At 41.7% G+C, this 26430-nt stretch overlaps 1 protein-coding gene across 6 annotated transcripts in view; it reads left to right on the top strand.

The window, feature by feature from the left end:
* Positions 1–26430, top strand: part of IL1R1 (interleukin 1 receptor type 1) — a 133677-nt gene that overhangs the window by 71119 nt on the left and 36128 nt on the right. Inside the window, exon 1 of one of the 6 annotated variants that reach the window (XM_031655421.1) lies at positions 5909–6060. The exons of 3 other annotated variants lie outside the window; for them this stretch is intronic. The gene's annotated coding sequence lies outside the window, so the exon portion shown is untranslated. Of the gene's footprint in view, positions 1–5908; positions 6061–24201; positions 26334–26430 lie in introns of those variants that run through there. 2 more of the 6 variants (XM_003909058.5, XM_009184840.4) reach the window with 2 other exon arrangements.

Raw genomic sequence — 26430 nt, 5'->3', positions numbered from 1 at the left:
TGTGTTTTTGTCTCACTGTGTGGCCCATGTAGGTTGCATAGTTGCAGTATCCTCAACTTTGCATTGACGAGGTGGGTGAGTTGCCCTGGGTTGGGATGGTTCAGACGTCCCCCAATGCATTGCTGCCTTCGACATCTCTCCGTTTCTCTAGCTTCCAACACTTTCTTTGTCTCTCTCCAACCACCATGCTGAGAAAAAAGTTTAAGAGCTTTTCTTGTTCCCCCACATAATCTTGGCAAGTAATAACAGTGAACCCTGGAGATAGAAAGAAGTGTTGATGTTCGGAGACTGGATTGCTTAGCATGGCATTAAAAATTTTTGGCTGTGTTGACTCTCAAGTAAATATGGTAACTGCTTTTGCTTTTCCTTTTCAAAATACGAAGATAAAATTTAAGGGAAGCCAGATTTTGGCATAAATGGCCGACTCTTCTGCAAATAGCATTTCTGGATTAATTTTATTACATCTAATTGCTCTTGCATGTATTCTGATAATTTTATTTGTAATAAAGTTCATAAGTGCTGTTAGTGATTAGCCAAAAAGAAGAGTAGAGGGAGGTCAACTTTCGCAAAGCTGAGATCACTTTTTCCAAGTCTGATTTTAAATTGGGTGGTTTGTACTGTGTTAGCAACGTTAGAGGATACAAACAACCATAACAACAAAATAACAACAGCAGCAGAAAGGTCATCCACCCGTGCTGAAAACCTCCTTCCTCTTGGGTTCACTTTTCCTTCTAGCGGGGGAAATGGTGAAATTACATTAGCACTTTCTGCTCTTGGTCCTACTGTCTTCTTTATGACCTGGTAACATTTTCCTAGATAAAATTTGCATGTCTCTAATTTCTCAGTTCCACTTCTTACTGTTCTCATGTTCATTCATAATTCCATTGTGACGTGTTTGGCTGAGTTTGAAAGACTCTCATGGTAAGTGGGGAAGGAAAAAATGACTTTTATAATAAAAGGTAATGCTTAATGACATGAATCTGAGACACATGACTAAGTAAGAAAATAAAATATTGACGTCTTGGTTTTAAATATTGGGTAACACCATCTCAAGTTTATCCCTTTTCTCATCAAACCGCATGTCCAATTTTGGATTAGGAAGACATTCTTACTGTACTTAATGGTACGCCTGCAATCATGGTGCCTCTCTATTTTTGGCTTGACCAAACAACATCACAAAGCCCTGAGTGCCAACAACCACAACAAGGACTCGGTCTGTATTCATCCATATGCTTGTGCTTCCCCCAAGGTGGACATTGTCATCCCCATGAACGGATGAGGGAAGAGAAGCTGATGAAACAGCTGGAAAGAGAGGGGCGGGGGGTCACTGTGGGCCTCTCCCGTCAGTGATTTGGTGCTGTTTGTGGCCTCTGCAGGCGTGGACATGTCCTGTTGACATTACAAAATAAAATGGATGCAAATATTATTGTTTAGTGTCTTCCAACTTCTTGGATCCTTAAATAGCTACCAACATTTCCCTTCAGTTATTTCTGTACACAAAGAGCTATTTCTGAATATCCATCCTAACTTTCTTCTGGACTCTTCCCTGCATATTTATTTATTCTAGTGAATCTCACCCGTTCCAAAGAGAACTGGAGCAAGCCTGTGGCTTGTTTAGATGTGGTCTGAGTCTGTGCGGCCCCCTTGGGGAGGTGTACTAAGGATTTCTCAGAAATGGTGTTTGCGTGTGAGGGAACCCTGCCGAGCAGAGAGCGTTTACATTGCCCAGTGTTCCGAGTGCTTGAGTTTCCACAGTTACCTTCGTTTATTAGGACCTTGGAAGAGTACCAAAACTGTGACTTCCTGGGAGTTTTCCGTCAAAATCAGTCCTCTGGCATGGTGAAGAATACGTTTGTAAAGGAATAAGAAAAAATATATATAATTTTTCTAAATATATATATATAGGAAATATATATAGGAAATATACATATATATATAAAATATAGAGAGAGACATAATCAAAATATGTATTTGATTTCTGGCCCTGGTTCCCAGCACAGAGCTCCTAACTTCTTGGAATTTCCTGGGTGATAGGAATCTTTTGTTCTAATGAGGCTCCTGGGTGGAGACTGGTTACTAGAAAGAACAGATTAGAAGCTTGGGAATTTCAGTCCTACCCCCATCCTCTGGGAAGGCCTGGAGGCTGGAGATTGAGTTAATGATCAGTGATGCTCAAGTAACAAAGTCTTGTAAGAATCCTTGGACTCTGGGGTTTGGGGAGCTCCAGGGCTGCTGAACATGTGAAGGGTAGCCCACCGGAGAGGGCAAGGAAGCGCACATCCTCCCCCATACACCCCACCCTGCGTATCTTTTCATCTGGCTGTCTTTTGTATCCTTGATCATATTCTTTAGCACATAATAAGCTGGGAAATGTGTTTCCCTGAGGTCTGTGAGCCATCCCAGCAAATTATCAAACCCAAGGAGGGCATTGTAGGAATCCTGGTTTACAGCCAGTCAGTCAGACATATAGGTGACAACCTGGCACTTGTATTTGGTGTCTGAAATAGGGGGCAGTCTTGGGGGACTGAACCCTCAACCTGAGGTCTGTGCTAACTCTGGTTAGTATCAGAATTGAATTGAATTTTAGGACACTCAGCTGGTGTCATTCAGCTGGTGGCAGAATATTCGTTGACATCCCTTCAATCCCTGGTCACAGAAGTGTGTGGAGTGCAGGTATAGAAAAGGAAAAATAGTTGGTTTTTATCCATCTCACATTTATTTTAGATTACTCAAAATAAGCATATCTGAGGTTATATCTGCTGTGTAGAGCAATGAAAACATTTATGGGAGGGTAATCGTGGTAAACACTGTAACTTCATGCTGATGTTGGGTGGTAACTTCTCTTCGATAATTCAAGCATATCTAGTGATACTGTAAGTTCTTTATTGCACTTCAGAAATATTCCTTTGTCCATGGAGGGCATTTCTTCTCAAAACACTTTGTGCTTTCTCATGAAGTTGGAATATTTGCTATGGAAACCAAATTGTATTTCCTTTGGTCTGCTGAAAATTAGAAAAGAAATTTTGTATGGTCAGTAGGTTATTGTTTCAAACTTAACTACATGAGATTAAGTTCTGGAACTGTGATGCCAATGATGCAATTTCAGAATGCAATTGTTGCACTCATCAGACACCATGGCTTGGGAAGGATCCCTGATCCACTTGAGGCTCAGTGGCTTTCTCAGCCTAACAGGGACATAGTTTGAAGAGTCTTAAACAAAAGTTACATAAGAACCCCAGACTGTTAGCTGTGGTTCCATAGGTAGATTTTCTTTTATTATCTTAGTTTTCAGCTTTATTGAGCTACAATTGACCAACAATAATTGTGTATATTTAAGGTATACAACATGAGGAGTTGTTGTATGTATACATTATGGAATGATCACCACAATCAGGCTAACACATTCATCACCTTACACAGTTGCCTGTTTTGTGTGTGCATGGTGAAAACAGCTAAAATCAACTCTCTTAGCAAACTTCAAGTGTACAATACAGTATTACTCACAATAGTCACCACGTTGTCCATTAGGCCCTCAGAAGTTATTCATCTCATGATGAAAAATGTATACCTTTTGATACCATTTCCCCCTTCCCTCCTTGGCAGCCACCACTCTAGTTTCTGTAAATCATTCTTGTGGTCATTAGTACCCTCTCAGAACTCTGCCATGGCCCCTTTGGGAACTCAGGTGGACAAGTGGTGATCTCCTGAAATGGCTCAGTCTGCAAACCTCCCCCTGAGGTGTCAAAGCTTTCATTTACTGCCTCAGTATAATTAACTTTCAGTGCTTCTTTGGCCAGATCGACCTACAGCCCTCAGTGGTCTTTAAAGTGAAAAAAGTGAAAAGTCTTTAGCATGAAACCTTTGATGTGTGCGTTGTGTAAGTGTACGTGTTTGAGTGTGTGGGTGTTCATGTGTAGTTTTATGAATGTGTGTGTGGGTTTTCATGTGTGTTGAGTCAGTGTATATCATATGTTGTATATGAGTGTTGTATGTATGGTGTGAATGTATGTGTCTGTTGTGTGTGTTTTGTGTGTGTTTCATGTGCTATGTGGGTGTGGGTTGCATGAATGTGTGTCATGTGTGCATTGTGTGCATGTGCCAAGTACCTGGCATGTATTTTACTAGGTGCTTAGTAAACATTTGTGACATGCAGGAAAGGCGGAATTCCTGCCTCCATGAAGCTCACTGTGTAAACTCACTGGTGAACTGTCAATTCCTTAGGCACAGGGCCTGTGTTGCGTTCATTTTTCTGTCCTTCAGTGTCACACAGACGCAGGCAACTCCAGCATAAAATGTGGGGCTTAGATAGGAAACATGTATTGTATAACTAAACACGAATTTGCTCTCAATTCAGGTTTCCTGAAGCAGAAGCTTGTTTTCTTCAATTCACCTTTGCACACACTACACAATCCCCTTTGCTGTTATGTTTGCCATGTATTATCCCTCCACGCTCTGCAGGTGGGTAGGGATTTGTCGGATTTGTTCCCAGGTACACCTCAAGTATACCTGGAACCCTGCCTGGTACATGGTGTACACACAATAAAATTGGTTTAATGATCAAATGCAAGAGTAAATGAGCTCTGGCACATTTGGTCCACATCCAGGTTTTTAGCGGAACATAGGAACATATGACATCTGTCACAATTCACTTTAAATCTCAGCAGGTCTTGGTAAGCAGCTTCCTGGGGACTCTTCCTCTTGCTCCTGTCGGGCCCTAGTGTCAATCTGCGTCCTGAAGGGTTTGCCTCTTAGGCTGTCATCATGGAGCTGGCCCCAGGGAGATGGTTCATTCTGCTTGGTCAATGGCCATGCTGTGCCCTTGGGTCCTTGCTGCAGGCTGTGCCCTGTATGTCATTGACCCAGGGGTCTGGGACATCCAGCCACCCGGTGCTGACCACCGTGGACTTTGCTGTTGCCTGCAGATGTGCCTCCGCCAACCCCTTGGTTTCTTTCCAGGCCTCTTCCGTTCCTCTGGTTTCTCTAGCAACTTCTATTCCCCTCCTCGGCACCTAGGAATTCTTGTCAGCTTCCTCCACTTTGCCAGAGGCAGCCCCTGCAGCCATGGAGCCAGGTGTCACTGAGCACTGCTTTCTGGAAGGGGACTGGCGTTTCCAGGCTGCTCCTCTGCCAGCCCGGTGACTCAGCTTCTACTCCATCTTCCAGGGTTGACTATCAGAGCTGAGCTCTTGCCTTCCTTCTTTCTCCTTCTGCAGATCTTCCCTCTAGCTCTACAGGAAGGGCCTCCCTGGCTGTGTGGTCAAAAGGTCTCCACTGTCCAAGTCCAGCCTGGCTCACTCTAGGGTTTATGGGTCCAGTCTTCCTCCATGACTCTTGAGATGTCAAGCCCAGTTTGGGGATTTCAAAAAAAAATACCCTTTTTTCTCTCTCAACAAAGCCTACCACATTTTTTGAAACCACATTTTAATATTTCTGAAATTAGGATGCATCTTGCAGTGGATAGTAGGTCCTAGTTATTTGGCAGCATTTTTTTTCTTATTGTACATATTACAGCTAATGATATTTTTGCTTAGGCTATTGTCTTACTATGGACTTAAACTCTATACTGGAGTTTAAAGCCACGCAACACCTTTTTTGTTCTCAGCCTTCATCTTCTTCACCTCAAGGTAATAGATGCCCCTCCTTTAAAGTTGTCAAGCTGCCAGGCAACCAGAATCAAGAAAAGGGCAGCCCTGGAAGATAAACGTTTGTTTCAGACATTCAAAAATAGGATTCTTGGTATCTAAGATCACCCTTTGAATCAATACACACGGGGTTGGGCCACCTTAAGGCCATGGACTGGTTTCCATGCTATACTTTGTTTGTTTATTTATTTATTTATTTATTTATTTATTTAGAGACGGAGTCTCGCTCTGTTGCCAAGGCTGGAGTGCAGTGGCACGATCTCAGCTCACTGCAAGCTCCGCCTCCCGGGTTCCGGCCATTCTCCTGCCTCAGCCTCCCGAGTAGCTGGGACTCCATGCTATACTTTGAAATGAAGCCAAAGAAAAGATGTGTCCATCTCATAGGGGCCTGGCCTTCCTGGAAGAAGAAAACATACTGGTCAGTAAATAAGAATAGCTTGGCCCTTTGGCAGTTATAGATGTAATTTTCCACGAATAAGGCAGAATTCCATTCCATGCCTCTGTCTCATGAGAACATTATGAGTGTGAGACATGGAGGGCCTGCATTTCTGGGTCAGGCTTGCTGAGATCCAGGCCTAAAACTTTTAGAATGAAGTCAGAGTTTTCTGTGTCAGTTCTCTCTCTCTCCCTCTCTCCTGTGCACACATGTGCACAGACAATCGTGAACGAGTGGACATGAAATAGAGAAGTGCTGTAACTGGCAATAGCAACTGAATCTAAAAAAACAGTTTACTAACAGGCGTGAGTGAGGGGCGCTCAGTTATGAGTTGGTGATTTTAAGCACCAGGATCAGGTATGGGCCAGGTTTGTTCAAGTGAAAAATTATAGTTAATATTCAGAAGGGCCTCGCGAAACCCAAGAGCAAGGACATAGCCACGTTTCTGGAAGAACTGGGACCAGCCCGGGAGGTTGTCTGCCAGGGTCTGAAGGAATCATTCTTCATTTCTTGTCGGCATTCCTTGCTTTTTTCTCTCTCTCTCTGAAAACCAGCTTTCCTTGTTTTCAGAAAACAGCCACTCTGCATCTCCCAAGTGATGTCCAATGCTAAACACTTTGGTTTGACTCCATCTATAACACATAGGCATTAACTCCACGTATTTCAGTTTCAGTGTGAAATTCTTGGGGAGAGCATGTGAATTCTCATGGCCCCATCCGTCATGGCCAGGGTGTCTTTTAGGCCCATGCCTGTAGACTGAAGGCAGGGATCAGGGAAACTGGTTTACTTTACTATGAAATACAGGCATGCTGAGCAGATATCAACTGAGTAAACATCAACCCAAAGACATGGAAATCGTGAAAGATCGAATGCAGGATACTCACTCTATTTCCTTAAGGTACTTCTGCATTCCGATGCAATGTTTATTGCATTGTATTACATCAGATGATGTAGTATAATGCCAAAGTTTTATCAATCAGAGACATATTACTGCACATGTAATAATACCATGCTATCTTTATTATCTGTGAAATTGTGTTTGTATCTTATGGAAAAAGTGTCATGAAACTCATTTTGAGAAGCAAGCTGAGATTTTTAAATAAATACATTTAACTTTTTTATGGAATGAGGTATACCCAGAGGTCCGTGGTTAAAACAAATCAGAGTAAATCAAGCAGAATTTAGCATAAATATTAATGGTAAATGAAAAGGCTAGGGGAAATCTTTTTAAATTGTATCAAAATAGTACTTTGTATATAGATTTGCCAGTCAGTGGCTCACGGTTGTAATCCCAGCACTTTGGGAGACCAAGGCAGGCAGATCACCTGAGGTCAGGAGTTCCAGACCAGCTTGGCCAACATGGCGAAACCCCATCTCTACTAAAAATACAAAAAAATTTAGCTGTGCGTGGTGGTGTGCACCTATAATCCCAGCTACTTGGGAGGCTGAGGCAGGAGAATCACTTGAGCCCTAGAGGTGGAGTTTACAGTTAGCTGAGATCACGCCACTGCACTCCAGCCTGGGTGACAGAGTGAGACTCTGTCTCAACAAAAAAATAAAATAAAATAAAATAATAAATAAATAAATAAACAAACAAACAAAATAAAATAATGTAACATGAATTCAATTGTAAAAAAATATAGAAACATGCCTACAGCACCTCATGTGGGTCTTTCTTGGTTGATAGAAAGGAATGAGGCTTGGCAGAGATTAGGAAGGAGATGGTGAACAAGAGAGAGAAGGAGAGAGGTGAAAGGGATGGAAAGGGGAAGAGGGAAAGAAAAGGGTTTATCTGGTGAGATCACCTAAGTAAAGTACTCACACACTACCTCCTCTATTCTTGAGGCAGGGAAAGGTTAGGCAAGCGTAGTGTGGGAGCTGGCAAGGTAGCCATCTGTATTCGTCTGTTTTTGCACTGCTGTAAAGAAATACCTGAGACTGGGCGAAGTGGCTTATGCCTGTGGTCCCAGCATTTTGGGAGGCTGAGGTGGGCAGATTGCCTGAGGTCAGGAGTTCAAGACCAGCCTGGGCAACATGGTGAAACTCCAGCTCTACTAAAAAGAGAAAAATTAGCCAGGCATGGTGGCGCACCTGTAATTCCATCTACTCAGGAGGCTGAGGCAGGAGAGTTGTTTGAACCCAGGAGGTGGAGGATGCAGTGAGCTGAGATTGCGCCACTGCACTCCAGCCTGGGTGACAGAGCAAGACTCCATCTCAAAAAAAAAAAAAAAAAAAGAAATACCCGAGACTGGGTAATTTATAAGGAAAAGAGGTATAACTGGCTCACAGTTCCACATGGCTGGGGAGGACTCAGGAAACTTATAATCATTTTGGAAGGGGAAGCAAGTGCATCTAACATGGTGGCAGGTGGGAGAAGTGAAGTGAGAGCACAGGAAAAACTGCCACATTTAAAACCATCAGATCTGGCTGGGTGCGGTAGCTCATGCCTGTAATCCCAGTACTTTGAGGGCGGAGGCAGGTGGATCACTTAAGGTCAGGAGTTTGAGACCAGCCTGGCCAACATGGCGAAACCCTGTCTCTACTATATACAAAAATTAACTGGGTATGGTGGCTGGCGCCTGTAATCCCAGCTACTCGGGAGGCTGAGGTGGGAGAATCGCTTGAACCCGGGAAGCAGAGGTTGCAGTGAGCCAAGATTGTGCCATTGCACTCCAGCCTGGGTGACAGAGCAAGACCCTATCTCAAAAAAAAAAAAAAAAAAAAAATCAGATCTCCTGAGACTCACCCACTATCACGAGAACAGCATGGAGGAAACCACCCCCATGATTTAATCACCTCCCATCAGGTTCCTCCGTTGACACATGGAGATTACAATCCAAGATGAGATTTGGGTGAGGACACAGAGCCAAACCATATCTTCACCCTTGTGGCTTGCCAGGCTGATTGCTGGGAGCCTCTCATGGTGGCTCTTCCTCAGTTACCACACAACTGTCTGGAACTCATTGATTGTTTAACACGTGCTGCCTTTACTCTGTAGAGTGTCTTGCTAGGAAAACCACGGGAGAGAACATATTCTTGCAACTCCCTTCATCGTCTTTGCATCAAGAATAATTCTTGTCTCAACAACAAACATACAAACAAAAGAAACCAACAAAGAAAATTCTTCATCATATTTGCATCAAGAATAATTCTAGCTTGGATTTAGACTGGCACAAACAATGTCTCCTGTTCTTCTTGGTCTCCTGTTCTTCTTGATAAACTTCTTATTGTTTCATGGACTGGGAGCTTCCTGAGGAAGTGAAGGGGAGAGTTTCTGGCATGGGTTGAGGACAGTCATGAAGGTATGTTCAGAATGAAGTCACATGTAGCAGTCAGGATAGACAGGGTGGCACCCAGGCAAGATACAAGGAAGAAGTGGGGTATCTAAAAGGGAGAAAGAAACACAGAATGTTAGGCGTTGTTAGGCCCTTCCAGCCCCATTGTGGCACTCATTGCTGGGGTGTCAGCTGACATGGTCAGGTGCAGTCCTCCTGGTGGTCTTGGGTGTAATATTTCAAATCAGGGCTCACATGAATAAAAACAAGGTCTAATTAGTCGTCTGTGCTTCTAAAGGAAAACTGAGGAACGTGAAGAGGGTCTGTAATGCACAGTTTCCCAGGGATCCATCCATGAACAAAACTCTTTTGTGATGCCTGGGATGCAATAAGGCACGGAATTGGAAATGGTTCTCCCCCGAAGACTTATTGCTGAATAGGTCACAAACCGTGGATGAGGAGTGGAATACAGTCAAGAGTGAATGAGTAGACAGTCAGGAAAAATCAAAGAAAATAGTGTCTTCAGCTCCAACCATTAGCTTTTTTGAGGGACCAATTAGAAGGTTTAGATCAGTGGTTCTTAACTTCAACAGACTTACAATGTTCTTTTTCTTAACAACTATTTCATAATATCCTCTAAGTGAAATTCATTGACAACATAACCTACTTATGCATGATATTAAAAATTTAAATATATTACCTTAGCTATAATGTAAAGAAGATATAAAAGCTAGGCCATATTCAGCTTCGTACATACACGTGTAGACATGACTGACCTAGAAGACAGAAAGAAGTTGTCAGATGCTTGAGCTATACACAGAGAAGTCTTTAATGCAGCAGCGGCAAATGCAGACTGAAACAGCCTGTGCCTCGCTGGAGAGCCAAATAGAATGAGTGGCATTCCTGTTGGGGATGTGATTTTTTCCCCCCCATCGTGAAAGATCTTTTATAAACTTTCAGAAGAAAATCAAGTTCAGCTTGTCCTCAATTGACACGGTAGCTGCTTTTCTGGAAAATTTAATACGTATTAAAACTGTGCAAAAAATACTTTGTGTTTATATGACAAACAGAGCTAGGCTTCAAACTCAGATTTTACCTCCATTGAGGTCTGGTGAGATGTTTGAAAGGTTTTATTTTTTTTTAGGATAGAGGACAATTTGTTGTGCTGCGCTGTCCTAGGTATTGCAAAATGTCTGGTAGCCCCAACTTCTGCCTGGTAGATGCGCACCCAACCAAAAATACTCCTGCTTGTATTTAAAACTCCTTTAGGTTATAGCTAATTCCCAGGCACTGTCTGTAGAGATTCTGCTCAGGTAGGGCTCTAGAATGTCCAAGAGGCTGCACAGCTAGGCATGGGAACCACTGATTCAAGCCATGCCTCTCTCTGACTCACTGGATCCCTCTGACATATCTTGGGCCAATGGCTGTCCAGTCTGGGTTTGAAGGAGCTGGGTTTCAGTGAAGAATGTTAGTAGGTTCAGTTCTCTTCCCGGCCCTTTTAATGCAGAGGCCCCCTTGTCAGCCTAGAAGGTTGTTCTAAGCTCCTGTGCAAACTCCTCTTGTGAGCCCTTGGGTGTGGCTGTCCTGGAGATGGTTGACTGGTGATCCAGATTTCAGCCTCTCCCTTCTCTGCTTTGCCCAGTGTCATGTTCAGGCCCCCTGCTTTGTCAAAAGTGAGGAACAGTTTGCCCTGGGTCTCAATCCTTTGAAGTCCCATTGGGTGAGTCAGCTCCCCACTTAGCTTCAGAAGGATCCAGGACAGGTTGTCCTAAAATTAATACCGGCACATTCATGGACAGTGCATGGTGAGAGGAGGCAAAGATGGCAGAGATAGCTATAATGGGTTGTGGAAAAGAGTTGAGGGAGAGAAGAGAAAATATTATTAAATGGAAGAAATTGAAAAATATTGAAATCAAGTGCAAGAACCTTTAATGGGCAGAGTTAAATGACACATTTATTCATCCAATAAATATATAAAATGCATCTACCACCTACTAGGCTTCATTCAAGACAATGATAATACAACAGTGTAAAAAACAGATCAAAACCTACCCTCATGGAGCTTACATTCTAGAGGGGATAGACAGTTAATTAACAAGATCAAGAAGGAATATATACAGTAAGTCAGATGGTGACACATGATAGGAAGCCCCAGTAGGGACTTCAGGTAAGACAGAGATGTGTGTGTGTGTGTGTGTGTGTGTGTGTGTGTGTCCATGCAACATCCAGTGATCTGGGATACCTATTTGGCAACAAGAGAGGAAAATCTCTTTGGCAATAGTGATTTGGATATTAGTAGTGTAGGAGGAATGAGAAAGCCATACTGCAATTATCAGGACAGGAAATGATTCAAGTTTGGATAGAACTTTTTAACAATGAAAATGAAGAGAAACAAAACCACTTTGACATGGCAATAATTAGATTTCTGAGTTTACGTAAAAAATGTTGTGAAACTTCTCATTGCAAGCCAACCTTTTGTTTCCTTTAAGTTCTTTATTATCTTTGAGTGTTTAGATTTCAATTCTCAATAGTTCTTCACATATTGACGGAGTTTGCTGTCCTATCATGCAGAGATCAAGTTATTTATGCATTTTACACTTGGTTACTTTAGACTTGAGTATTTGTGTCGAAATACCCTCCTTTTTAAATGTGGTTTCGGTTGGTGCTTTTGGAATGAGGAATTTATCGGCTGTGGTGACTTGTATATACTCTGTTAGCCAGAAATATTAGCTTGCTCTTTACCCGAAAACTCCCTATTCCAAAATGACATCACACTATGAGTTTATGCCTAATGAAGCTCCAGTAACATTTGCTTATTTGCATAGTAGAAATACTGTCAGATACACAAATTTTCTGTAATTTTCTCAATACCTCTATGGTATTACTAAATAGGTATATTACGCTCATTGTAAAAGTTCAAAGAGGCTGAGTATATAAGTACCCAAATATAATGAATGTTTGGCAGGTAATGATCATCTCTATCATTGACTATGTTTAAATACTTTTTTATGTGTTAACTTATTTGGTTCTCCCAACAACCCAATAAGGTGGAGACTACTGATAACATTATTTTGCCGTCAAGGGAATTGAGGCATAAGAGAAGTTAAGTGACTTTCTTAGTGCCACACAGACAGTATATAGTAGAGCTGGGATACATCTGGGGCAGTTGGGCTCTATTGCCTATGTTAGTAACCATCATTCTGCACTTCCTCTAGTTCTAGAGAGCAAATCTCAAACTCCTACGTATTTTAGGGTCATTTTTAACTTCAAAAACAATGGCAGTGGTCAATGGTAGAACAGTAAAAGGCAGCAATGTGAAGGGGGAAAACCGTCAGTTTTGGAGAGTGTGTTGGATCCTGGTTCAGTTATTTTACTCATTGGGTAATCTTGGGCAAGTTCTTTAACTTCTCTCTATGATGTCCGTTGCCGTCTGCAAAACAAGAGTAGTAGCCAGTGTAGTGGCTCACTCTTGTAATCCTAGAGTTTTGGGAGGTTGATACAGGAAGATCACTGGAGGCTGGGAGTTTGTGACCAGCTTGGGTGACATAGCAAGACCCTGTCTCTACAAAAATAAAAAAGTAAACAATAAATAAGCTGGGTGTGGTGGTCCAGGCCTGTAGTCTCAGCTACTTGGGAGGCTGAGGTGGGAGGAACACTTGAGCCCAGGAGATTGAGGCTGCAGTGAGCCAAGATGGTGCCACTGCACTCCAGCCTGGGTGACAGAGTGAGACCTTGTCTCAACAACAAACAAACAAAAGAAACCAACAATGAAAACCCCAAAAACCTACAAAAAAACCTCCCTCCCAAACAAAAGTAGTAATACCATTCATACTTATGAGCATTAAATGTGATGTCCTATTGAAGTGTCTAAATCATGGTCAGGAACCCGATAGGTGCTTGAAATCTAGATATTTCATTCCTGCATAAGGGCCAATTATTGAGCATAGGTCAGATGAACAGTTAAGAAAGCTGTGGTGCAGTTCATTGGAAAGGGAATTGGTGATTTTGGGGAATTCAGGGCAGGATTTGGGCCCCCTAAAGAGCAGTTCATATCTCAGTGATGACTTAGGACGTAGGTCCTTATGGTGAACCTGACAGGGGCTGCTGTGCTGCGAAGTATTGCTTTGAAATCAGGGTCAGGGATGAAGCAGCTGTTGATGAGGGTGCCCCTCTCTTCTGACCTCTTGGTCTGTCCTTTCTTCTTGCTCCTATGTAGACACTTTCATGAACTACGCAGTGGTCTCAGAGGGCTGCAGAAGCTTTATGTACAGCAGACGTTGTCCAACTTTCGGTCCAAAGACCCCTTCATACTCTTAAAAACTCTCCAGAACTTTAAAGACCTTCCGTCTACCTGGTTAATTCCATTGCTATTAACCACATTCGATATTAAAACTGAGAAATTAAAAAATAAATTATTTTTAATTTATAAAAATACATTTATTATTCATTAAGTGGAAGTGGATTATCATAAAGATCTTCATCCTTGTTGCCTTTGCATCGAGTAAGCTGAGGAGGAGGAAGACAAGGCGTTGGTCTTGTTGTCTCAGGGTGATAGAGGTGGAAGATAGGGAGGAGGTGGAAGAGTAGTCAGAAGAAGCAGGCACGCTTGGTGTAACTTTACAGAAATACACCATAATTTCTATCTGAATTCCTGTCTTCTCATTTCTCTAAAAATGTTTTTATACAGTATGAATATTTCTTTATCATTTGCTTTAATCTTATTGCCTGTATCATAGAAGGGCCCATGTCATAAAAGAAGTCAAAAGCATTCTTGAATAACTGGAACCCTCCCCCCAGAGTGTCTAAAGTCAACTTGTTTCCTGGTCCTGCATCCTCTATGACTTCTTCCTCATCATCTGGCACTGGTTCGAAAGCACTCATCTCCATCAAGTCACCTACTGTGAATTTCTCTGGTGTAGCGTTTATTAGGTCCTGAATTAATCCAAGACCCATATCTTGAAACCCTTTACCCCTACTTTTTTTGTTTTTTTGCCATACGCACAACCTCTTTTATGATTTAATTGATTGGCTCAGTCATAAATCCTGTGAAGCCATGCACTTCTAGACACAGCATTCTCCAGCAGGAATTTGTTGTTTCAGGCTTGATGGCTTTCATGGCTTTTCTGTAACAATGATGGCATTGCCAATAACGTAGTCATTCCAAACTCTCATGATGTTCTCTCTATCGGGGTTGTTTTCCATAGCATTGACACTTCCTTCCATAGAGTACCATGTGTAATGAGCTTTAAGTATCCTTATAGACCTTGCCTCCTGGTCACCTGGTGGTCCTGAGGTTCACTGGAGTTTCACTTTGGATCCTCACTTTTAACACCAGATCTGGGCGGCACAGGCCAGAGACACCCATGGACAGCGCGCCCTCCCATTCCACACACGCACCCATGCCCAAAGTCAAAAATATAAAATTTTAGCAATTATTTAAAAATGCGGATACACTCATTGCCTGTTAACATAAATCTCTTTTATAAAAACAATTATTTTTAAAAAACAAAAGTATCAAAAAGAATTACTTTTTTTTACTTTGTTTACATTGTTCTGTGAATCTCTTTAATGCTTAGCTCAATAGAATACAGATAAGTTCTCATATCTGCTTCTGCATTCAATGTTGGAGAAGTTATACATTATGCAGTCTCTGGAAAAGTCCCCTGTACATGTGTATGAAAAAGACACATACCGTGTTTGAATTATTATGAAAGTAGTTTTGACCTTGAGGACTCTGAAAGGATCTCAGGAACCTTTGAGAACCAATAATATCACATCATTTTCTTTGTAATAATGTTTTTGAACATTCTCAATATTCCCTCTCAGCTTCCTCCTGGTGCCTGTGTTCAAGCAGTCACAAATGTTAATGATTCTTCTTTCAAAATTCTTAGATTTGGCAACCCTGGAGACAGTAGATTTGACCTTTAGATGTCTTCCTCACTCTACCTTTCCTCTTTCCTTGACAGCTGTTCTTTCCTTTTCGCTCTTGGTGGCACAACCTTGGGGGTTTTCCATCCAGGCCGGTGCGTCTTCTCTCTCTGCCTCTGGGGCCTGACAGCTGCCAGGCTTTTCTTTATCTGACATCATTCACAGTTTACTTCCTTCCCCAAAAGTCTTGGTTTTGACTAAAATGTATTAATTCTTGGTTATGTTTTATAAAGATATCAAAAACCTTTTCAACCAAAGTCTAAAAAAGAACTTGCAGGGTGGGGATGGGCATGTGTAAAGAATCTCAGGCATCTTCACTGATGAACTTCAGAAACTATGTCAGTTGATTTCTGATGCCAGCCAGGATTGAGTAATAGGCCCTAGAGTTACTTTCTCATAAGAAACAACTAAATTACTGGACAAAATATACAAAACCAGGGTTTTTAAGAACCGCACATCAGCTAAGGAAGGACAGTGATCCCTGAGATGCAGAAAACAAAGCCCTATGACTTCTCTGGCTTACTGATGTGAGAGACTTTCCAGGCCATGGCACAGGGAAGGGTGACCCAGGCAGAGTCCAGTGAACTTCCTGACTTGATGAGACAGAGCTGAGAACCAAGGGAGATCAAGGAAGCTACAATTCACAGGAAAGGAGAAAGCTATAGAGAGGAAGAGCTTCAAAGCTCTTCAGTTCAGAGGGTCCCACTCAAGAATTCGGCACACCAGTGCGTGTGAGAAGACTACCCAAAGTCAGAAAAATCACCTCCCTAAAACATTAGATGAAATAGTGGACAAGAGGAGGAATAATTCCTATTCTCACCAGCCAGACTAGAAAGTCTCATAAGTCACAGGCATTTGTTAGAGGACTCATAAGGGTCAAGCTTCAGAAGTGGGATAAAATGAGTCCTAGAGTGAATGGTGCTGTGGTCCTGTCTGCCGAGTCTTAAAAGTAAGATCCAAAAGAATCAAACTATTCTCAATAACTCAAATGCATCCCAAGACACAAAAATATTCAGCAGCTAACAAGTTAAAATCCACAATGTTTGGCATTCAACCAAAAAATTACCAGGTCTGCAAGTAAGGGTGATAATAATGGAGAGGAAAATGAGTCAAAACCAACCTAGAGATGTTAGAATTAGCAGACAAGGACATGGAAACAGTTGTTATAACTGTATTCCATAAACACAAAGAGGTAAGTAGAGAAGTAAAAGATGTGAAAATGCCTGTATCTAACTTCTAGAGATAACAACTACAATTTCTGAGGTAAAAAAAAAAATGACTGGATGAGATTAATAGTAGAATAGATATTGCAGAAGAATAGATTAGTGAATCTAAATACATAACAATAGAAACTATATTAAAAAAAACACAGAGGAGGAAAACTAACAAGTAGAGAACAGAGCATCACGAAACAGTGGGAAAATTTCAAGTCACGAAAACACACATGTAATTGAAGTCGCTCAAGGGAAAAAGGGAGTGACAGAAAAAAATATTTGAAGAAATAATGGCGAGGGCTTTTCCAAGCTGAACTGAAAATTACAAACCCACATACCCAAGAAGTTCAGTGAACCTTAAGAAACTTGAGGACAAACACATCATTTCATCATAATTAAATTTCTTAAAATCAGCAATAAAGAAAAAATCTTAGAAGCCTGAGGAAAAAAATATGCCTACCAAGAAACAGCAGTGACATAGGTGATAGCAGATTCCTCACAGAAACAATGCAAGCTAGAAGAGTTTGGAGCGTGATCTCTAACACACTAAAGGAAAAAACAACTGTCAACCAAGAATTTTATACACAGTGAAAATATCTTTCAGAAACAAAGACACAATAAAACCGTTTCAGATATATAAAAGCTGAATTCATCACCAACAGACCTGCACTACAAAAATGTTAGAGGAAATCCTTCAGACAGAAGGAAAAGGATACTAGATGGAGATCTGGATCTATCCAAAGGATAGAGCACTAGAAATGCCAAATTATTATTTAAATGTCTTTAAATGAAAATTATTTAAACAGAAGTAATAATGATGTAGTGTGAGGTTTATAGGATATGTAAAAGTAAAATGAATGACAAAATAGCACAAAGATGAGGCAAGGGAAAATGAAACTATACTACTGTAGGGTTCTTATATGTAGGGTGATACAGTATCATTTATAGGAACATTTTTAGCACTAAATACCTATTTAAAAAAGAAGAAAATTGTGAAATTGGTGACCATAGCCTCCACCTTAAGCAACTAGAAAAAGGAATAAATTACACACCAAACAAGCAAAAGACAAGACATAATAAAGATCAAAGCAGAAAGCAACTAAATAGAAAACAGAAATACAATCAAGAATATCAAGGACACCAAAGGGATGACACCTTTGAGAAAATCAATAAAATTGATAAACCTTTAGCTGGATTGATTGTGGATTAAAAAGAGAAGGCAGAACAATCAGTGGTAGGAACTAGGTGATATCACTACACTATACTACAAATAGTAAAAGAATAATAAGAGAATACTAGGAAGAAAATTACGCATAAAACATATACGCTTAGATGAAATAGATTAATTCTTTGAAGGACCCAAGCTACCAGCTTCATTCAAAAAGAAATAGATGACTTGACTAGCCCTCTATCTATTAAAGAAATGGAATTTGTAGTTAAAAGTCTTCCCACAAGGTGCGGTGGCTCACACCTGTAATCCTAGCACTTTGGAAGGCCAAGGTGGGTGGATCTTGAGGAGATCGAGACCATCCTGGCTAACACGGTGAAACCCCGTCTCTACTAAAAATACAAAAAATTAGCTGGGCATGGTGGTGGGCACCTGTAGTCCCAGCTACTCGGGAGGCTGAGGCAGGAGAATGGTGTGAACCTGGGAAGCAGAGCTTGCAGTGAGCCGAGATCACGCCACTGCACTCCAGCCTGGGCGAGAGAGCAAGACTCTGTCTCAAAAAAAAAAAAAAAAAAAAAAAAAAATCTTCCTGCAAGGCAAATTCCAGACCCAGACAACACATCTTGTGAATTCTACCAAACATTTAAGAACAATATAATAGTAATTCTACTTGAACTCTTCCAGAAAATTGAATAGGAATAAATGCTTTTCAACTCATGAGTTCTCCCCAACTCTGTGAGGCTAATGTTACCCAGCTATCAAAACCAAACAGGACATTACAAGAAAAGTACAGACCAGTATTCCTCATGAGCATAGATATAAAATTCTAAACAAAATACTAGTAAATCAAATCCAACAGTATATAAAAAAGCTAATGCATCATGACCAGGTAGGTATTATCGCAAGAATATAAGGTTGGCTTAGCATTGGAAAAATCCATAAATGTAATTCACTATAGTAATGAAACTAAAAAAAGAAAAACAATCATATAATTGTCTCAACAGATGCAGAAAAAGCACTGGACAAAGTCCAAAATCTGTTCCTGGTGAAAACTCTCAGCAAACTAGTCATAGAAGGAAACTTCTTCAACCCAACAATGGCACAGATGTCGGCTCACTGCAACCTAGGTCTACTGAGCTCAACATCATACTTAATGAAAGCTATCCTCCCAGGATCAGGAACAAGGCAAGAACATCCACTTTCCCCACTTCTATTTAACATTGTATTATGGGATCTAGCTGGTGCCAAAACAGAAAAAAAAAGTCAATCTATGAAATAAAAGGTATCCAGATTGGAAAAGAAAAGAAATTCTATTTATAGACAACATGGTAGTCTATGTAGGAAACCCTATGGAATCTACTAAAAATCTACTAGAACTAATAAGTGAGTTTTGTAGGTTATAAGATCAATATACAAAAATCAGTTGTATACTTATATGCTAGCAATGAGCATTCAGGAATTGAAATTTAAAAACAATAGCCTTCACAATAGCATCCAGTACTATGAAAAACAGGAATACATCTGGCCAAAGTTATATGCACAGATCTAGTATGTTGAAGTGGACTGGTGCAGTGGACAGTAGACTCATTTTCTGCCCTCGTAGAATAACCATGATGTGCCTGACAACAATGTATCTTGTCGGTAAGATTCTCTGCACCCTACCCTTCCTGGCTTAGGCTGCTCTCTCTGCAGTCTGTTTCAGGGTCTTAAATCCAAACGTAATAACCAGCTCTGTTTCTGGGTCCTTCATGATACCATGCCTGGGAACCACAGTGTTGCCTCTGCTGGATATCACTGTGGGGGCAGCACACAGTTAATATGTCAAAGGAACAGGGCAGAGGACCATAACTCATTTGTTTTTCTTGGAGAATAAACAAAAAGGAATGACAAAATGAGGAACATGGTAATATTTTACAATTTTATTGGCTAATGTAATGCTATTAAAATCTGTTTTTTTGTTTTGTTTTGTTTTGTTTTTAAATCAAAAGGTAATAAACACTCTTGTTGATTTGGGGCAATACCTACAATAAAAAATGCTTTACATTCTTTTTAGCTGACTGCCTCTGACATTCTGAGCATTGATTGAGTTGCCCATGAGTGTTTTGGGATAGGGGATGAAGACATTCCTCACCCCTACAAAGTACATGCATTCCTGTCTCTGAAGATCTTACATTTATTTTTACTAGAAAAATTAGAATATTGGCATGAATCCTTGTATTTACAAAGTATTATGTTAATGAATATAACAATTATAATATTATTCAAACTGAGAACCTAATATCCAGAGGACATGTGAGAGCAGGTAGGATTTGATCAAGCAATGAAATACAAAATGAATGATCACCTGGTTGATCAAAAGGAAAGAGGAAGAGTGTGAAGAAGATTCTTGCTTGAGTATGGATTTAAAACGACCAGATTGTCCATTTTGGATGAAGACTGGCTTTCCAGAGAAGGACCTTTGTTCTATAGTCCCTGAATTATCTAAACCTTAAGCAGTTATGTCCAATGAACATTTTGCAGTGAAGTAATGTCCTATATCTGTTCTGTCTAATATGATAGCCTTTAGCAAATGTGTGGGTATTGAGCTCTTGAAATGTGGCTAGTGCAACTGAGGGATTACATTTTAAAATTTCATTTAATTTCAAATAATTTAAATAGTCACATGTTTCCAGAGGCTACATGAATTGCATAGCACAGATCTAGAGGAAAAAAGGGGAATCCCGTAGCCACCTTCTGAGACCCCATGCCTAAGTCACACTCAGGGAACCTCTGCCCAAAATCTTTTCCAGTTCTGGGTCCTAAGACTTTCATGCCATTACTGGGGAATTCAGATGATAGGCTTCTATTATTCTCTCTCTCAGGAGGACTCAAGATCCAGTGGCTTTGGCCTCTGAGGACAAACAAGCTTATATTCTAGATGGTATGCTGAGCTCATCAGCAGGTCTAACCATCCCAGAGTAGGAACAACTCAGCACTGCCATCCAGGCTCCTAAGACAGAATTTATTCATGATAGTGCAAGAAGCAAAGAAGGAATCAGAGGTCCTATCACCTCTTCTCCCAACCCCTGGGGCCAAGGCAGGGAGCTTTTCTAGCTCCCATTCTCCCTCAGGGCAGTCATGGATAACAGTATTTTTTTTTTTTTTTTTTTGAGATGGAGTCTCACTCTGTCGCCCAGGCTAGAGTGCAGTGGCGCGATCTTGGCTCACTGCAACCTTTGCCTCCCAGGTTCAAGCGATTCTCCTGCTCCAGCCTCCCAAGTAGGTGGGATTACAGGCGTGCGCCACCATGCCCAGCTAATTTTTTGTATCTTTAGTAGAGACGGGGTTTCACCATGTTGGCCAGGCTGGTTTCGAACTCCTGACCTCGTGATCCAGCCCCCTCGGCCTCCCAAAGTGCTGGGATTACATGTGTGAGCCACTGTGCCCAGCTGGATAACAGTAATTCTTGATGGAAAGTCATTCACCTATTGCTGAGCTGTTGCCAAGTTGTTTGTGCTGAAGAAATATAAGAGGAATGGTTGGATGTGAATGTAATATTTGGACATTAGGGAAATGATTAAATAAATATGGCACTCCTGCATCTGACCAGATTTTTATTCTTCCTTTGCTGATAGTGGCCTGCTGTTTGCTCTTCCAAGTGTCTTTACTAGTGGAGACTTACTTCTCATGGGCTGTGTTAGTAGTTCTTAGAAAATCTTTGAATAACAACACTAGAAACAAAATCATTCTAGTTAGCATTTCCTTGAAAGTACATAGTTATAGCTACTTCTTTTACTCAAAATAGTATATTCAAAACTAAACCTATTTGACCATCTCATAGTTCTCAGTTTTTATTTGTTTGCTGGTCATAATAATAATAATCTTAAGGAAGCCCTTCGTAATTGGACATTGCTCAGAGGTGATGCTGGAGAAGGGAGGATAGGTGTTATTTTAATTCTGAGACACCTTGCATGCTAGACTGAAGTTATACAGTACAAGATAAGCTATGGAGAACTATGACAGTTATTGTTTTGATTGTCTATTATTGTGCTACAATCTACCCTGAAACTCGATGACTCAAAACAACATTGTATTATTATCTCTCATGATTTTGTGGGTTGATAAGGCTCAGCTAGGTGGTTCTCATTTTGGGGCCTGTCATGCAGATGTAGCCAGACAGCCACTAACTAGAGTTGACTGGCCTAACATCCAAGATGGTGCACCCCATGGCTGAAATGTACTGTGGCTGACTGTTGGGGCTGTGGATTGGAGCACCTGTACATGGTCTACATGTGGCTCAAGCTTCCTAACACGATGGTGGTCTTGGGACAGTTATGGTCTTTACCTGGCAGCTCAGGGCATCAAGACTGAGTGTTCTAAGAGGCCCAGGAAGAACCTGAAAGGCTTTTTATTATTGAGTCAGAAATCCCAGAAAATCAATTCCACCACATTCTATTGGTTGAAATTGTTTGAACAAGTCACTAAGCCAGTCCAGATTCAAGAGGAGGAAAATTAGACTTTATCTCTAAATTAGATGAGGAGCAAAGAATTTGCAGTTATCTCTAGTTTACTACATTGATCTTATTAAAAGGAAGCCACCTAGAGAAAATACATTGACAGTTATATTCAGGAAGATTAAAAGGCTGAAAGACTCCAACATGAAAATCTAGATTTTGGAAATTAATTGTGTAAAAGGAAAAGTGACAAAACTTAGAGATCAGTTACAAAAAATTGCAGAAAACCAAAGATTGGTGGGACTGTGTGGAATTACAAGGGAAAGAGTATTAAATTTAAGAATAAGTTTAAAAAGGGTTGTATTCTTGTCACATGTCTGGCATATGATGAAGCACAGAGGTTAGAATAGGCACTTCTTAGATGATGGGAAGGGCTGCCTCTTGGGTGGCCATGGACAGTTCATTTCCTGGTGCTTCAAATTTTATGTGTTAAAGCAATCAGAAGCCAGTGACATGAGAGACAGAGGCCACCAATCTGGTTCTGTTAGGTGCAATAGTACTTGGATGTCATCAAGTCTATTGGCCTCTGGAACTTACTGTGCTTTATCTGTTAACATGAGAAAAACCAGGTGCAAGAAGCCTCTTTCAGTCATTTGCCTTCATTGAGCAAGATTCAAGCTGCAATTAGAACAAACAGTTGGCTGGTCTGCCTGTCACTTATGTCTTATCTTCCTTCTCTTATTAAAGAGGTTAAGAAATGGTTTACTGCCTGTGACCGCCTTATGAAATATGTCACACTTTCTCATCAGCTCTTATTTCCTGTTCACATGTGGCTTTCTGGTTGGTAAAGGTCTTATTAAATCAGAGGAATTTGAATGGAAAGATGATCATAGTAGCCCACCACCAATTGCCTAGGGAAAGGGAGAGTGTTCAGTAGATTGAAACTGAGAAGTTGTAGTGAGAAAGAGTAAGGCGAAATGTAGATAAGAAAATAGTTACTTGAAAGTCAGCAGATGGAAAATGTATGAGAGGTGGGAAAACAAACCTAGGCTGTAGAAGGAAGTCCATCTAGGACAGTGGTTTCCAATCTGTGTTGTGGTTCTGTGAGAGATTACCGGCAGTGCCATAAATAACAAAAATATGTGTAGCAAATTAAGAATCACAGAGGCCCTCTGTGCAAAAATGTAATTTTCTTTATTTCTTTACAATTGAAGTCAACTTGACTTAGGAATTCTCATTTCCACCTGATGGTAGAAAAAGATCTCACTAATTTAGAGTTGTTTTGTCTCCACTGGTTCAAGACTCAGTCTCTCTGGGAGTAGGAACACAATCTCTTCAGAATTCTTTCCTTCCAAACTCTGCATTTGTTTTTTCTGAAGGATCAATGGAGTTCTTTGCAGGTGGTGGGGCTGAAGTGGACAGAGCTGAAGAATGGTTGTCCTGGTGTCCCAGGAGGGGTTCTGGTCTTCTTAGCTTCTTCACTGCCCCCTTTGAGTGTCTGGGGACTCTCAGCTGCTTTACCTGAACACTCTGGGATGCACTGGACTTTTCTCGAGGCAGCCTGTCCCGAGGCCCAGGCATATCTGCTGCCAGGCCTGCTCTTTGGCTCAGGTCATGTTGGACACAGGGCTTTGCTATGACCCTGGTGAAGTCCAGAACTAGGCCTGGGAAACCAAGTGGCATTCCTCTCTTCCAGTCTTCTCCATCAACCTCTTCCCTCAGGAGGAGTCCAGGTGATGCAGTCTGGATATTTGTCCCTGACCAAATCTCACGTTAAAATGTACTCCCGAATGTTGGAGGTTGGGGCTGGTGGGAGTTGGTTGGATCATGCGGGTAGATCCCTCACGAATGGCTTGGGCCATCCCTTTGGTGATAAGCGAGCTTTTGCTTTGAGTTCACATGAGATCTGGTCATTTAGAAGTGAGTGGCACCTCCCGCACCTCTCTCTCACTTCCTCCTGCTCTGACCATGTGACGTACCTGCACCTCCTTCACCTTCTGTCATGATGTTAGTTTCCTGAGGCCTCCTCAGAAGCCCAGCAGATGCCAGTGCCATGCTTCCTGTATAGCCTGCAGACCCATGAGAGAATTAAACCTCTTTTCTTATAAATCACTCGGTTTCAGGTTTTTTTGTTTGTTTGTTTTAACAGCAACGTAGGAATGGCCTAATACACCAGGATTTCTCTTGTTAGGTGGTGCTGAAGAGTGGAAGCTTTGAGTCACCCCTCAGAGACCTTTCAGGGTCTAGTAAACAGCAGCCTCCTCCCTCTGCTTCTCCCCTTCCCACCTGCTGATCAACTCTGTTCCTTGGAGTGGGAACAAAAACAAATAGCTTGACATTATCACACATTCTTCTGTACTCCATGGTTTATGATGTAAATGTTATGGTCTAAGTTGTCCAATACTTTGGCTTTGGAGGTTCAATGAAGAAAAGCATAAAATACTTCTTCTTTCAAGCCTAGCCTTAATGTTTATAATGGACAGTCTTTCAAAATGTCCTGCCACATGTGCCATAGGAGATGTTTTATTTTTCAGGCATTGGATTATGTTGTGTCGGTCAATATGATTTTGTTTCATGTGCATTATCAGAGACTCTTCCCAAAGAGGGTCCTGGGATCTGATCAGCTAGACCAGTGGAGGAGAAACTGAAAACCATCGGGGGACAGGGTCTCAGTCAAGTCTCCTGAATGATAAGCATTTCAGAGGTGGGAGAGAGACACCCCGGAAGGTGTCCAGAGGCTAAGAATGCTATTTCTGTGTCTTGTAAGTTTTTGTCCAAGAGGTGGACCATTGGATTGCGTCACTAGTATACAATGTCAGTGTAAGCGGTAGGCTTTGCAGTGAAGCATGTTGATGTGCTCTCAGAGCATTTTTGTGGTGCTGAGATAGGGATACAGGGATTATAGTCTCTACCTTATGGGAACCTCCTATCCAGGGGATGGAGTGAGGCAGGCAGGCACACCAGTTATCCAAGGAAAGGAAATAAAGGGAAGGAGAGAGTCAGTGAAAGTGGTCAGGACAACTGAGTGAGGGAGGTGACTTCAAGTCCCAAATAGAACAGTGGTTATCAGGTGAGAAAGAGGAGGTCTTCCAATTCCATTTCTGTGTTGGGCGGGTGTTTGAGAGTCCTACCAGGGTCTAGAGGCCTGCATGTCTAGCAGGACACCGGGCAGCAGTGGCTGAAAGGGGACAACACGTACAAAAGAGAAAAATTATAGATTTTATTTCTACATGGTTGCACAAATCAATTTCACTTCCTACTTGTAAACTGCTTGAAAACCTTTGTTATGTAAATGGAAAGACGAATTTGTGTTCACCATCATAGTGCTTCTGGGCTGGTTCCACAGCATCCAGCCAGGCCCACCTGCTGTAGCTTTCAGAACTGCCATTTGAACATGTGGTTAAAGCGGCCTTCAGTTGGAGGATTCACAGTAATGGCATCACTGTGGGAGCTTAGAGGAACAACTGCTTGCAACCCTAGCTGCACACTGGAATCACCTGGGAGCTTTACCAACACTGCCTTTGGGCCTCAGCCCCAGAGACTCTGATGTAACTGATCTGAATACAGGAGTGTCATGTCCTTCTGTGATTCTGGGTGGAGTCAAGGCTGTGAGATCCTCTGCTGTGTAAAGGAATATTGAGAGCTGGGATTGTTAAGGAATTCTCATCATGCTACGTCACTGGCCTCTGATGAAAGCCTGCTTTCTCAAGAAAAAGGAACCATAAAAGCTTCTGGAACCAGATTGTTTAAGAATGAGAAATTGTCATCATGCCAGGTTGTAAGACAGCTTTTAGGGCAGATGAGCTTCTTTCTGCTGCTCATTCCTTCATCTTTTCCTCCAGCCTGGAGTTGCTCCAGGACAGCTGAGGCTCAGGTTACCTCAATTCTTGAGTTTTTAAAGGGGCATATCCAGGGGTGGGTTAGGCGAGCAAGAGCCTGCCCAGTCTGAAAGGGATGCAGGAAGGGGCGGTGTGTACTAGAAGGAAGGAAGCTATCATCATTTATTAAAAGTCTTCTTGGAGGATGGCCCATGAAGACCTCTAAACAAGCTGGAGGGGCCAGTCACTTGCTGAAGACTAGCGAAGTGGAGGGGAAAAGCCTGAGGGAGCTGCAGACTTGACCACAGCGCCCTCCCCTCCCCTCCCTGCAAGGAACCCAAGGTGTGATCCTGCCAGGCGTTCGCTGCATGACCTTGGCCATCCTTCCATTCCCCTGGGTGTGAATTCTCATTGACAAAGTGAGCTGGTGGGCATAAATGGGTTTGAAGTTTAAAATTTTAAAAACCCTGTCTGCCCCCAAGTGTGGTATCAAGATTTTATGGTATGACACTTAAA

This window comes from Papio anubis, chromosome 14, assembly GCF_008728515.1.
Source record: "Papio anubis isolate 15944 chromosome 14, Panubis1.0, whole genome shotgun sequence".
NCBI classification, from domain to species: Eukaryota; Metazoa; Chordata; class Mammalia; order Primates; family Cercopithecidae; genus Papio; species Papio anubis.
This window is presented reverse-complemented; position numbering and strand designations above follow the sequence as displayed.